This window comes from Marmota monax, unplaced genomic scaffold (genome assembly GCF_021218885.2).
Source record: "Marmota monax isolate L192 unplaced genomic scaffold, Marmota_monax_Labrador192_F-V1.1 WCK01_AAM20220418_F8-fsc00005, whole genome shotgun sequence".
Taxonomy (NCBI): domain Eukaryota; kingdom Metazoa; phylum Chordata; class Mammalia; order Rodentia; family Sciuridae; genus Marmota; species Marmota monax.
The window spans coordinates 15,795,807-15,812,004 of NW_026692254.1; the positions used below are offsets into that span (position 1 = coordinate 15,795,807).

Consider the following 16,198-nt stretch of genomic DNA (forward strand, 5'->3'; position numbering starts at 1 on the left):
TACCTTAAATCACAATTAAATCCAACATCTCTAAACATTGTCTCCTAACACAAAGGAGAGATAGCGGAACTATAAAAACCAAAACAAATTTAAAGGAGAAAACAGTAACACAGCAGTCAAACAGAGTTGGAAAGTAACTTGAGCACCATGAAAAACAAGGGAAAAAAGGATTATAAACAATACAGGACAACTTAAATACACAGGAGAACCTAGAGGCATCAGAAAAATGGACAGAGAAAGAACTCAAGGCATACCTAACGCAGATGGAACGGAATATTAGAGAAGACATTAGACAGCAAGTCCAAGCAATGAAAGTATATTTTGAAAACGAATTAAATAAACAAATTCAAATTGCAAAGAACGAGCTCTAACAGGAGATAGAGATTTAAAAAAAAAAATCAAACAGTAATCCTAGAAATGCAGGAAACCATAAACCAAATTAAAAACTCAAACGAGAATATTACAAATAGACTAGATCAAGTAGAAGTCAGAACATCAGATAATGAAGACAAAGTTTATCAACTTGAAAAGAATATAGTCAACACAGAAAGGATGCTTAAAACTCACGAGCAATCTATCCAAGAGAGATGGGATGTCATAAAAAAACCAAACTTGGGAGTCATTGGGATAGAAGAAGGTACAGAGGGGTTCAAACCAAAGGAATGAACAACCTATTGAATGAAATAATCCTAGAAAACTTCCCAGATAAGAAAGATGGAATGGATTGCCAAATCCTGGAAGCCTACAGGACCCCAAACATTCAAAACTGTAATAGACCAACTCCAAGACACATAATTATGAAGATATCCAACATACAGAACAAGGAGAGAATATTAAAAGCTACAAGAGAAAGGAGGCAGATTACATTCAGGGAAAAACCAATTAGGTTAATGACTGATTTTTCATCACAGATGTTGAAAGCGAGAAGATCCTGGAACAACATATTTTAAACGCTGAAAAATAATGGATTCCAACCAAGAATACTGTATCCAGCAAAATTTAGCTTCATATTTGACAATGAAATTAAAATATTTCACGATAAACAAAAGTTAAAAGAATTCGCAGCCAGAAAACCAGCACTGCAAGGCATTTTGAGCAAAACACTACAAGAAGAGGAATTGAAAAACAGCACCCAAAACTAACAGTGGGAGGTAACTCAGTAAGGGGAAGGGAAAAAAATAACCAAAAGGAAAAACTAGCCATATTAAAATAAATAAATAAACAAGCAACACGGGAAGTACAAACCATATATCACTAGTAATCTTAAACGTTAACGGCTTAAATTCACCAATCAAGAGACATAGGCTAGTAACCTGGATTAAAAAAACAAATCCAACAATATTCTGCCTTCAGGAGACTCATATGATAGGAAAAGACATACACAGGCTGAAAGTGAAAGGTTGGGAAAAATCATACCACTCACATGGTCCTCGGAAACAAGCAGGAGTGGCCATACTCATATCGAATAAAACCAACTTCAAACCTAAGTCAATCAAAAGGGATAAAGAAGGACACTATATACTGTTAAAAAGAACCATCCACCAACAAGATATAACAATTATCAATATGTATGCACCAAACAATGGTGCTGCAACGTTCATAAAACAAACTCTCCTCAAGTTCAAGAGTCAAATAGACCACAACACAATAATTATGGGTGACTTCAACACACCGCTCTCTCCACTGGACAGATCCTCCAGACAAAAGCTGAATAAAGAAACTACAGAACTCAATAATGCAATCAATAACCTAGACTTAAAGAAACTATAGAACTCAATAACGCAATCAATAACCTAGACTTGGTGGAGGATGGGAAAGGCAGCAGAGCACAACAGACACTAGTATGGCAATATGTAAATCAATGGATGTGTAACTGATGTGATTCTGCAATCTGTGTATGGGGTGAAGGTGGGAGTTCATAACCCACTTGAATCAAAGTGTGGAATATGATATGTCAAGAAATTTGTAATGTTTTGAACAACCCACAATAAAAAATTAAAAAAAAAAAATAACCTAGACTTAACCGACATATATAGAATATATCAACCATCATCAAGTGGATACACATTCTTCTCAGTAGCACATGGATCCTTCTCAAAGACAGACCATATAATATGCCATAGGGCAACTCTTAGTAAATATAAAGGTGTGGAGATAATACCATGCATCTTATCTGATCATAATGGAATGAAACTGGAAATCAATGACAAAAGAAGGACGGAAAAATCCGGCATCACCTGGAAAATGAACAATATGTTACTGAATGATCAATGGGTTACAGAAGACATAAAGGAGGAAGTCAAAAAATTCTTGGAGATAAATGAAAATACAGACACAACATATCGGAATCTATGGGACACAATGAAAGCAGTTTTAAGAGGGAAATTCATTTCCTGGAGTTCATTCCTCAAAAAAAGAAAAAAATAACAACAAATAAATGAACTCACACTTCATCTCAAAACCCTAGAAAAGGAAGAGCAAAACAACAGCAAATGTAGTAGAAGGCAAGAAATAATTAAAATCAGAGCGGAAATCAACAAAATTGAAACAAACAAAAAAAAAACCATTGAAATAATTGATAAAACTAAAAGTTGGTTCCTTGAAAAAATAAATAAGATTGACAGACCCTTAGCCATGCTAACGAAGAGAAGAAGAGAGAGAGCTCAAATTACTAACATATGGGATGAAAAAGGCAATATCACAACGGACACCACAGAAATACAGAAGATAATTAGAAATTATTTTGAAACCCTATATTCCAATAAAATAGAAGATAGCGAAGATATCGATAAATTTTTTAAGTCATATGATTTGCCCAGATTGAGTCAGGAAGATACACACAATTTAAACAGACCAATAACAAAGGAGGAAATAGAAGAAGCCATCAAAAGACTACCAACCAAGAAAAGCCCTGGACCGGATGGATATACAGCAGAGTTTTACAAAACCTTCAAAGAAGAATTAATACCAATACTTTTCAAGTTATTTCAAGAAACAGAAAAAGAAGGAGCTTTCCAAATTCATTCTATGAGGCCAACATCACCCTGATCCTGAAACCAGACAAAGACACTTCAAAGAATGAAAACTACAGACCAATATCTCTAATGAACATAGATGCAAAAATCCTGGCGAATCGAATACAAAAGCATATCAAAAAAATTGTGCACCATGATCAAGTAGGATTCATCCCTGGGATGCAAGGCTGGTTCAATATACGGAAATCAATAAATGTTATTCACCACATCAATAGACTTAACCATAAGAACCACATGATCATCTCGATAGATGCAGAAAAAGCATTCGACAAAGTTCAGCACTAGAAAAACTAGGGATAACAGGAACTTACCTCAACATTGTAAAAGCTATATATGCTAAGCCTCAGGCTAGCGTCATTCTGAATGGAGAAAAACTGAAGGCATTCCCTCTAAAATCTGGAACAAGACAGGGATGCCGTCTGTCACCACTTCTATTCAATTTAGTCCCCGAAATAATACCCAGAGCAATTAGACAGACAAAAGAAATTAAAGACATAAAAATAGGAAAAGAAGAACTTAAATTATCACTATTTGCAGATGATATGATATTATATCTAACAGACCCAAAAGGGTCTACAAAGAAACTACTAGAGCTAATAAGTAAATTCAGCAAAGTGATAGGATATAAAATCAACACGCATAAATCAAAGGCATTCCTGTATATCAGCGACAAATCTTCTGAAATGGAAATGAGGACAACCACAACATTCACAATATCCTCAAAAAAGTAAAATACTTGGGAATCAACCTAACAAAAGAGGTGAAAGATTTATACAATGAAAACTACAGAACCCTAAAGAGAAAAATAGAAGAAGACCTTAGAAGATGGAAAAATATACCCTGTTCATGGATAGGAAGAACTAACATCATCAAAATGGCGATATTACCCAAAGTTCTCTATAGGTTTAATGCAATGCCAATCAAAATCCCAACGGCATTTCTTGTAGAAATAGATAAAGCAATCATGAAATTCATATGGAAAAACAAAAGACCCAGAATAGCAAAAGCAATTCTAAGCAGGAAGTGTGAATCAGGAGGTATAGCGATACCAGATTTCAAACTGTACTACAGAGCAATAGTAACAAAAACAGCATGGTACTGGTACCAAAACAGGCGGGTGGACCAATGGTACAGAATAGAGGACATAGAAACCAATCCACAAAACTACAACTATCTTATATTTGATAAAGGGGCTAAAAGCATGCAATGGAGGAAGGATAGCATCTTCAACAAATGGTGCTGGGAAAACTGGAAATCCATATGCAACAAAATGAAACTGAATCACCTCCTCTCGCCATGCACAAAAGTTAACCCAAAATGGATCAAAGAGCTTGGTATCAAATCAGAGACTCTGCGCCTGATAGAAGAAAAAGATGGCTCCAATCTACATATTGTGGGGTCGGGCTCCAAATTCCTTAATAGGACACCCATAGCACAAGAGTTAATAACTAAAAAAAAAAAAAAAAAGAGTTAATAACTAGAATCAACAAATGGGACTTACTCAAACTAAAAAGTTTTTTCTCAGCAAGAGAAACAATAAGAGAGGTAAATAGGGAGCCTACATCCTGGGAACAAATTTTTACCCCTCACACTTCAGATAGAGCCCTAATATCCAGAGTATACAAAGAACTCAAAAAATTAAACAATAAGATAACAAATAACCCAATCAACAAATGGGCCAAAGACCTGAACAGACACTTCTCAGAGGACGACATACAATCAATCAACAAATACATGAAAAAATGCTCACCATCTCTAGCAGTCAGAGAAATGCAAATCAAAACCACCCTAAGATACCATCTCACTCCAGTAAGATTAGCAGCCATTATGAAGTCAAACAACAAGTGCTGGAGATGTGGGGAAAAGGGTACTCTTGTACATTGCTGGTGGGACTGCAAATTGGTACGGCCAATTTGGAAAGCAATATGGAGATTCCTGGGAAAGCTGGGAATGGAACCACCATTTGACCCAGCTATTGCCCTTCTCGGACTATTCCCTGAAGACCATAAAAGAGCGTACTACAGGGATACTGCCACATCGATGTTCATAGCAGCACAATTCACAATAGCTAGACTGTGGAACCAACCCAGATGCCCTTCAATAGATGAATGGAAAAAAAAAGAATGTGGCATTTATACACAATGGAGTGTTACGCAGCACTAAAAAATGACAAAATCATGGAATTTGCAGGGAAATGGATGGCATTAGAGCAGATTATACTAAGTGAAGCTAGCCAATCCCTAAAAAACAAATGCCAAATGTCTTCTTTGATATAATGAGAGCAACTAAGAACAGAGAAGGGAGGAAGAGCAGGAGGAAAAGATTAACATTAAACAGAGACACGAGGTGGGAGGGAAAGGGAGAGAAAAGGGAAATTGCATGGAAATGGAAGGAGACCCTCACTGTTATACAAAATTACATAAGAGGTTGTGAGGGGGAAGGGAAAAAAAAAACAAGGGAAAGAATTAAATTACAACAGATGGGGTAGAGAGAGATGATGGGAGGGGAGGGGAGGGGGGATAGTAGAGGATAGGAAAGGTAGCAGAATACAACAGTTACTAATATGGCATAATGTAAAAATGTGGATGTGTAATCGATGTGATTCTGCAATCTGTATTTGGGGTAAAAAAGGGAGTTCATAACCCACTTGAATCGAATGTATGAAATATGACATGTCAAGAGTTTTGTAATGTTTTGAATAACCAATAAAAAAATATTACTTAACATATCTCTTAGTATATGTACACCCATGGAAAGAAATTACTGGTCAGAAAGTATGTGTCAAATTATTACCTAAAGTGGGTATAATAATACACATTCCAGCAGTGTTTGATGAGTTCCCACAACCCAATGTCCTTTCCAAAACTGTACTACCCATTACATCTAAATTTTAGCCACTTTGGTGGGCTTCTGGTGGAGTCTCTTTGCAGTTTTATGTCTCAGATTATTAGTAAAGTTAAAGCACCTTTTTAAATGTCCCTTAAATATTCAGATTTCTTTTATTATCACGTGCCACAGTCCTGCTGCAGCAAACTAACCGGGGGGGTGACGAGCAACTTGTGTACATTGATACAGCAGGAGTGGGAGTTGTTTATTGTAGGACAGGAGGGCTGTATATACATTCCACACAGCTTATCTTAATTAACATAAACTAGATACAGCAGTCAACCAATAAGGAATCTCCACACTTAATGGCTCTTTGGCGTTACTTCACAAACCACTCCCCCTGGCAAAATGCCAGGCACCATCCTGACTTGTTTACAGACCCTAACAATCACGCACCTTTTTTCATGTCTCTTGCTCATTTTTCTACTTATTTGTTTTTGTCACATTGATTTGCAGAAGTTCTCTGAGTCTTCTGATACTTTCTTCTTGTCCATTAAATAAAAATATCTTTACGATAGTTCGCTTCCTATTTTTTTTTATTTTTTATAGTTGTAGACACAGAATGTCTTTATTTTATTATTATTATTTTTAATGTGGTGCTAAGGATCGAACCAGTGCCTCATACATGCCAGACAAATACTCTGCCACTAAGCTACAGCGCCAGCCCTGCCTCCTTATTCTTAATGATGACTTTGCAAGAACAAAATTTATTTATTTTAAGGCAGTCAAATTTAAGAAATTTTAATATTATCAATTTGATTTCTTAAGATATCTTGCTTAAGGAAACAATCAAGGGTATGAAGAGATAGCCTACAGAACAGGAGGGAAATCTGCCACCCACACCATAAAGTGTTAATTTCCAGAATATACAAAGAACTTAGAAAGCTTAACACCAAAAAATAAAAATAAAAAAGCCTAATCAATAAATGAGCTAAAGAACTAAACAGACACATCTCATAAGAAGAAATACAAACGGTCAGCAAGGTATGAAAAAATGTTCAACATCTCTAGCAACTAGAGGAATATAAATTAAGCTACACTTAGATTTCAAGCCACTGCAGTCAGAATGGCAACAATCAAGGATACAGGTAACAATAAATGTTGAGGAGGGTGTGTGGGAAAAGGGAACCCTCATATATTGCAGGTGGGACTGCAAATTGGTACAACCATTATGGAAAGTGGTATGGAGATTCCTAGGAAAACCTGGAATGAAACCACCATTTGACCCAGTTATCCCAGTCCTCAGTTTATACACAGAGGACTTAAAATCAGCATACTATAGTGACACAGCAACATCAGTGCTTATCTAGCTTAATTCTCAGTAGCTATAAACTATGGAATCAACCTAGGGGCCCTTCAACAGACGAATGGATAAAGAAAATGTGGCAAGTATACACAGTGGAATATTACTCAGCCATAAAGAAGAATGAAATTGTGGCATTTGCAGGTAAATAGATGGATCTGGAGACTATCGTGCTAAGTGAAATAAGCCAATCCCAAACAAACCAAAGGTTGAATTTCTGATATATGAATGCTAACACACAATGGGGGTAGTGGGGGGAGAGTAGATGTTCAGTGGATTAGACAAAGGGAAAGGAAGGGAAGGGAGACAGGAATAATAAAGAAGAATGAACTGGACATAAATTTCCTATGTACATATACAAATACACTACAGAGAATCTCTACATCATGTACATCCACAAGACTGAGATCCTAATTAGAATAAGATATATTGCATGTTTGTATAAATGTCAAAATTGACTTTGCTGTCAAGTATAACTAAAAGGAACAAATAAAAAAATTTAAAAACAATTTTTGTGCAAAGATCATGAACATGTTCTCATATATTAGCTTTTAACAATTCTATAGTTTTGTCTTTTGTGTTGAAATGAACAAACCAATCTTTCATTGATTTTTTGCATATGGTATGGAACATAAATCATATATTTTCATACTAGGTAATCAAATTTTTTTGTTTCATTTATTGAATAATTCTTCCCCCAATATTCTAAAGCATAATTTTTGTCATAACAAGTATTCGTATCTCCATGGACCCTTTTTCCACGCCTTTTTCCTTTTGTTCATCCTTGTGACACTATCTCATGGAATTAATTATTGTTGATACTTAAACAAAAATACCTCAAAACAATTCACCTGATACAATATATTTGTACAAAAGCAAAAGTCCAACACTATAATAAACACACCACCTCCATACATACACAAATCCTTCACAATGTGAAACTACGATATCCAGCATCCAAACAAAAGAGACAGGAAATCAAAAGAAGCAAGAAAATGTGACCCACAACAAGCCAATCATTATAAGATGCAGAAATAACAAAAATTTAGTGGAATTAATACAAAGCCATTAAAACAACAATTATGAAGAAATTTAGTATGATTAAGAAGGTAAAAGAAAATAAGAACATCAGAGGAAACGAAAGAAATAAAACCTACAAAGAAGAAAAATGATTTTCTGTAATAATTGTTTAAAAACACCACGGATGGGATTTAAACAGATAATACATTGCAGAAAAAAAAAGTAATCTTGGAGACATGATAATATTATTAACAATTCAAATAAAGCATAGAGAGAAAAAAAAGAGAGGCAGAGAGGGTAGAATGTCAGTGCCAAAAAAGACAACATGAAATGTATTAACATCTGAAAATATAGGGAAAATAAAACAAAAATCAAGAATAAGTGGAACATTTAAGAAAAAGTAGCCACCATATTTCCTAGTTTAAAAAATTGACACAAAAAAAATCTAAGCAGGATTATTTCAAAGAAAACCATTCAAGGTACATCATAATTAAATGAGTAAAACCCAATAATATAAAAAGTATTAAGAACAACCAAAGAAAATAGAAAACTTACATTTATATAACAAAAATTATCAGATTTTCTGTTAATTATGTAAATTATTTCAGAAACTATTTCACAACATACTAGAGATTTAAAAAAAGGCATTTCATGATAGAGGACCCAATGAATTAAAACATAAAAGCACTAAATATGCAAGCACCTAATAATGGAACTTCAAAATATATGAAGAAAGAAAACAGATATATCCTTAATTAATGCTGAAGACTTCAACACTTCTTAGCAATTATTGAGAACAACTAGAAAATCAAAAGACATGGAGAAGTCTTAAAAGAGTACTATCAATTTGACCTAAATTTTTAGAAACTGCCATTCAATACATTTATCTTAAGTGCATATAAAACATTCTCTAAAACCAACCATGTTTTTCTATGCCTTCTAATAAATTTCAAGAAGTTCACAAGAATTTACATCATACAAAGTATGTTCCTGGGCCACAACAGAATTAAAAGAAACCTATAAAAGAAATATATCTAAAACATAAAGCAAATATTTGGAAATTAAATAAGTCAAATAAAAAGCTCACATTGGAAATTTTAAAACTCTTTTAACTCGATGTAAATGAACATAAACCAAATAGAATGCAGACAAAGGACAATCCAAAACTAAGTGCTCCTTTAGAAAAAGCATTTATTTGCTCCTAAATTTCAGGAAAAAAAAAAAAAGAGGGGCTATAAGCACAGATCTTTTAAACATTAAAAGACCAGGAATTATAATATACAATTTTATGTCAATAATTTAAACAACTGACATAAAATGGGCAAATTCCTTCCTTGAAAGACATAAACAACAAAAGCTTATTCAAGAAGAAATAATATATATATATGAATAGTCCTCTATCAATTAAGGAAATGAACACATAATTTAAAACTTCTCAACAAATAAACTCCAGGACCAGAGGTCTTCAATGGTGAATTCTACCAAATACTTAAAGAAGAAATAGTTTCATGAGAATAGTTCCAAAAAAAAAGAAGTCCTTCCAAATCACTTTTATAAGATCAACAATGCCAATATAAAAACTATACACAAACAATACAAAAAAACTACAAACTAATGCCAATATTTTCTATAAACACAAATGAAAAAAAAAGTCAACCAAATTTTAGCAAATGAACCTAGAAGGTAAGACATCACGACCAAGTAGTAATTCTCTCAGAAATGATTAGTTGGCTCAATATTCCCAAATCAATCAATCAATGTAATGGACCACATTAACAGACAACTAAATAAAACATATGATGCTCTCAATAGATGCAGAACAAACATTTTTTAAAAATCCAACACCTGTTCACAAAAAAAGGAAAAAGAACTCAGCAAAAGCTGATTTTTAGAAAAATGAAGTTTTCCACATAAGACAAGGACTAAGAGAAGCATATGACCTTTTACTACTTCTATTCAAAACTGCACTGAGAATACTAGCCAGTATAATAAAGCAAGCAAAAGAACCAAAAGGGACATAAATTAAAAAGGAGGAAGTGAAGTAGTCTTTATTTATAGCAGAGAAGAACTACACAGAATATCTGAAGGAATCTACAAAAAGGCCACTAGCATTAATAATGATTTAGCAGAATCAGAAATTACAAAGTTCTAAACAAGAACCAATTATCTTTCTGTATACTAGCAAAAAAATGCTCAGAAACCAATATTTTAAAATTATCATTTATAATAATAAAATATAAAACAAATTAGAGATGAGTTTTAAAAAAACAGGTGTTAAGACCTTTTCAATGTAAACCTTTTCAAGAATACTGATGAGAAAAAGTAAAGAAGACTCAACTGAAAGAAATACCAAGTTCTTCAATGGAAGATTTAATATCCTTAAGTCAATTCTCCCCACATTAATTCCTAGGGAATAAAAGCATTCATAATCAAAATCCTATTAGGCTTTTTTGTAGAAATTGACAAGCTAATTAATTTTATAATTACATAGGAGAAAACTGTAAGAATAACAGACAAAACAACTTTAAAACTGAAGAATAAAGATGGATGATTTACATTACCTAATTTTAAGATTTACTATAAAACCAATAAATAAATAAATAACATTTACTATAAAGCTGCAGTGAGCAAGAAAGTATAGGGTTGTCATAAAGAGAACATCCTTATGTTCTACTAGAAGAACAGAGTCCAGAAATAGATCCACATATAATGGTCAACTGATTTCAAAAAGGTGGCAAAGTAATTAAACAGGAAAATATGGTCTTTTAAAGAAAGGTGCTGGAACTGTCTGATACCCATATTCAAAAAAGTAAAGTCAATCTTTACCTTACACTATATTCAAAAAGCAACTAACAAATGGATTATAAACCTAAACATAACAGCCCAAAGTAATAGTCCAACAGATCTAAATATAATAGATACAACGGAAGGAAAGAAAACAAAGATTATCCAATCCCTGTGACAAACCTCCAATTTCTACTCCAAATTGGGAAAGAATTATAGGGAACTTCCCTAATCTGCAGCTCTCTAGTCAACATGAATTTCTTTCAAAGAAATAAGCATTTTCCATCCAAGAAATACTTGAGCAGCTCCTAAACAAGTACTTAATATTTCAAGTAAAACACACAGAGCCACAGAAAGTCTGCCATGAAGAATAAGCACTGTCATAAGTGCTTGTTAAATTGGTATTTCAAATGATGATCTCTTTCTCCTTTCTGGTTTTTCAGAAGCTGGGAAGCCCCTGTTCATCTATTTCCTGCTAGTCACCCCGTCTGCTGTTTCCACTTTTTTATATACCAAAATTAAAAAAAAAAAAAATCATGTACTGCCTCTGGTACCATCTTCAGGCAGGTCTCATCTCACCTGGATCTTGAAATTCTTTCTATCTCTCTCCTTGGTAATTATTTTTCCTAATCTCATTTTTTCACTAAAGACTCAACACAACAAGTAATAATTGCACATAAAAAAAATCCATCCCTGGAATATGGTGGCTGTGTTCTCCCCTCAGTTAAGCTGATGATGCTGTAGCAACCGAGGTGCTCTTACCAAGGTTGTAGAAAAGAAGGTAAAGCAAACTGAGAAACCATGGACACCTCCAACTATGACAACCTTTATAAAAGAGATGCAAAAAGAAGCCACAGGATTAAGACAGAAAAGGCAACTGTGTAGAGGTGTCACTTGAGAAAGACTTTGAAAAACAGGTAGAATTTTAACACAAGAAAAATGGATGTGGAAGGCATTCCAGGAAGAAGATAAATCAAGAGTGAAATGTCAGAAGTTGAAAATTATGGAGCATATTTGGCTTGGCTGAATCAGGAACAAGATTTCTACATTATCGAAGTAAAAGTTAGCCTCAGATGTTAATTAACGTCTAGTTGGGTCTTTGTCCTTTATGTTTCATTCACTATAACTGGAGGCCAGAGAAAGGCCCTATGGGAAAATGGAAAAATACTGAAGCAAGGCTGAAGAATCAACTGTTGGAACTAGAAACATGGAGATTGGCTAAATTTTCTCTACAGAGGCTATTGTATCCTAGCAAATGGAACATTACTATAATGTCCATGTAATCTTAGTTTGATATTTGCATACATATAGGATTATCTACACATTTAGTATATATGATTCAATTTTTAAATATATGTATGACCTCATACACATCTGTATTTGACTGTATATATAGTCATTCATATTTATACATGCAGACATGGCATGTATGAATACATATATGTGTGTGTATATACAGTATGTCTATATATGTGTGTGTGTGTGTGTGTGTGTATATATATATATATATATATATATATACACACACACAGATCATTAAATAGCAAAAGCTTCTTGAAATGAAAAACAAAAAGTCTGATACCTGTCCCAAATTTTTTACTGAAATATCATACGTTCAATCAATGTTATCTAATATTTAAAATGTAAATGTTAACATATCTTAACACACTGAAGAATATCCCCCTAACATATTTCAAAATTACCTGTTTTAAAATAATCTAGTAGTAATATAATTCATTTCTTTTCCTTTTTAAATAAAAGGCAGAATTCAGATGAAGTTTCACTCAGAAAATTCTGGAAAAGTACCCATCTTATGGACATACTGTGAACATTTACCTAGGTCAACATAGTCTTTTTAATCAAAATAACCTACTCCAGAGCAATATGGGTCAGGATTTAAGGCAACAAATTCAAAATTATATAAAATGTCCACATTTTCAAAAGAGTCCCTAAAACTTGTTTTCAACCCTTCCTCCCACCACTTCTGAGATAAGGTTGTGTTGTCCACTTCCATCTTCCACTTGAAAATCTTTCCTTAGATTATATAACTCACATGCTCTAACCCTCCCTTCCTCCTATTTATTGTCAGAGTAAATATGGATGACCTACTTTAGATTTTCTTCCTGTTTTTTTAAAATAAAGATTAATATAGAATATGGAAGCATAAAAGATTTTTTAAAAATACAGTTTGGGATTAGTTGTGTCAGACAAAGCAAACAAGAAACTGCCATTATGCAAAGTTGAGATTATACGTTTCCACTGGACTTTACCAACTTCCTTAATTGATCTACATTAATCCCCAAAATAACCTCTAAAATGACATCCATCCAACCTCACAAAAACAGCCTGATTTTTTTTAAAGTTTCCATTGTGTTTATTTCATAACACAGAAAAAGGAAAACTGTCTTACTAGAAATGAAGTGTCAACAAATGGTCTTCTTAAATATGATCCTTGCAGAAAATTCTTTGTTCCTTTTTCACAAAATGCAATTCCTTAAAAAAAATATGGATTATTACTCTTGACTCTAAAAAATAATTAAATATATGTTTCATTATGATAAAATTCTAGCACACAACACCACTCCAGGCAGACAGTTACACAAATCCATGCTGAATGACAGAAAATTAAATTAGTTAAAATCATTTGTTTTATTTGGCTAATACAATACAATGCTAGCCAAATGAGTGCTTCTAATGTCACTAATCCATTTTTAAGGAAGTAATACTCAAATGTTTAGTAATATTATCTGTATTGCAATATTCAAAAATTAGCTCCTTAGTTCCCATTCTCCTATCCATCAGATCATATGATAGGCTTTTATTATCTATACGGTGTGTGTACAGCCTACTGCACTTATCAGTTGTGATAAAAATTTTAAACTAGTTTTAGTTAAAAATGTTCACTGTGTTACATAACATTTAGAAAACTATCACTAAATCAGTGATTTGTATCACCGTAAATGTCTCCGATTCTAGCACAAAGTGTATACTTTTACTTTTGACTACCTATCTTTCAAAGGGCAAAATGAATTTTTTTTTTTAATTTTTTATTGTGGGTTGTTTAAAACATTACAAATTTCTTGACATATCATATTCCACAGGGTAAAATGAATTTAAAATAATAAACAAAAAAGTGACCAAAGTAGAAAACTGCTCTCTCAATAACTCAGTTCAATGCTCAATAAAGTAACAGTTGTGAAGCAAGATGCATAAAGAATAACCCAGTCCTGCTACATTCTTACTTGGAGAGAGTAGCAAGGCATTTGGGTAGAAAAGAAAACAATGGTAGAAAATACCTTTTCTTTTCACCCTGGTTGACCAGGACCATTATTATGATGCTAATGCAATAATGAAGAATTACATGATTGGATAATTCAAGCAACCTCAAGTAAATCTGCTTTATCAAATGAAAATGGATAATTTCTGCACAGAAACACCAGTATTAAAAATGTTTCAACAGTCTTAACTATTACAATACTTCAATTTTGTTTTTATTTGAAAAGCAACATGTCCTCCAGAGGGGAAAAATTGCCAAGTATTCTTTTTATATTAACAAATTAAGTAATAAAAACTCAAAATTTAAAAGGTACCAAAATAAGTCTCCCTTTTATTTTTCCCAAGGTAAAAGGAGCTCGCTTCAAAGAGCCAATGTTATACTGAAATGCAGAAAATGAAAAATTCCTCAAACTTAGTTGCATTATTAACTAACTTAACTAAGTTAGTTAATAATGCAAGTTATTAACTAAGTCCAATAATTTCAAGTCCAATAGTATCAAGGTGATACTACTATTCATGAGTTCTCAATCTATAAAGTTAAATTATTATTTTAATATCTATGAGCTTTGTAACCAGCTTTGAATGTCACCATGGAAATTAAAGTTTAGTAATTTCTTCTATTATTAATGCAAATTTAATGTTGAAACATTATGGTACACATTCTTACATCAAAATTTTTTCCTTATTTAATAAATGTACTGTTATTGATTATTTGTGCTTCATATAAAGTTCTCCAATAGTTTCTAAAAGGAAAACATTAAAAATCAAGTTTTAAAGGTTCTTTTATAATAATGAAACACACTGCCACTTTCAAAAACTAACACCAAACTAAAATATTAATGCTGTAGCCAATTATCATAAAATTTCATATAACTGAAAAATATCATTGCTTCTGTCTATCCAAAAGCAAGAGGCTTCTAGTTGCTATCCCTTCTCACCCTCTACTATCCATTAATCTAAACTGTCCTTAACCTGGACTAGAAGCCAGACTTTAAATTTTTATCTCTACCTGGAAATTAACTTCCCCTTTATCTCTAAAATGGGTCAAAGGTCCAGTTCAATGGCATCTTCTATGAAGCCAACCCCAGGAAACATTTACTGTCATCATCACTTCCAGGGGGCAAAATTTTTACAGTTAGTTTTGCAAGTGTGAGCTTTCTCTATTATACTATATATGCTTTTTATTTAAAAAGGTAACTTTGTATTTTGTTCATTTTTATATCCTTAATATGTAGTACACATTTCACTGTAATTCATTCAGACTATATTTACTGATAATCTAACAGATTCCAGGCTATTTTTTTTAAGAGAGAGAGAAAGAAAGAATTTTTTAATATTTATTTTTTAGTTTTCGGTGGACATAACATCTTCATTTTATTTTTTTAATGTGGTGCTGAGGATCAAACCCAGTGCCCACGCATACCAGGCAAGCGCACTACCGCTTGAGCCACATCCCCAGCCCCTCCAGGCATTTTTCTAGTTGCTAGGAAGACATTCCTACCCCTATAGCTGACCTCATGAAGTTTACACTCTAGTGGGGGAGCACTGTAATACAAGGTAAATGACAAATATAGAATACGAATACACACACACACACACACACACACACACACACACATATAGTTCTTAATAAATATCAAAAAATAAAAATAAAAAAAGCAGGAAAGGAAGAACTGACAGAGGAAGGATATTAAAATTACAGAAAAAGTATCCAGGGAAGGCCTAATGCAATAACAACTGCAAAAGCATCAGTAATATGTAGGTATTATGTTATGATAAATCAGTATACTAATTGTTTTACATATATTTACTGATATAAGTCCAAAACCAAATCTACTGTTGCATTATTATCTTCAAACAGAAACTGAAATAATGAAATGACTTTGCAAGTCAC

The 16,198-nt window shown here is 33.1% G+C and overlaps 1 protein-coding gene across 11 annotated transcripts in view; it reads right to left on the bottom strand.

Moving 5' to 3' along the window:
* Positions 1–16,198, bottom strand: part of Mef2a (myocyte enhancer factor 2A) — a 154,532-nt gene that overhangs the window by 109,740 nt on the left and 28,594 nt on the right. Inside the window, exon 2 of one of the 11 annotated variants that reach the window (XM_058576832.1) lies at positions 13,439–13,521. The exons of the other annotated variants lie outside the window; for them this stretch is intronic. The gene's annotated coding sequence lies outside the window, so the exon portion shown is untranslated. The remainder of the gene's footprint in view (positions 1–13,438; positions 13,522–16,198) is intronic. 11 annotated transcript variants of the gene reach the window in all.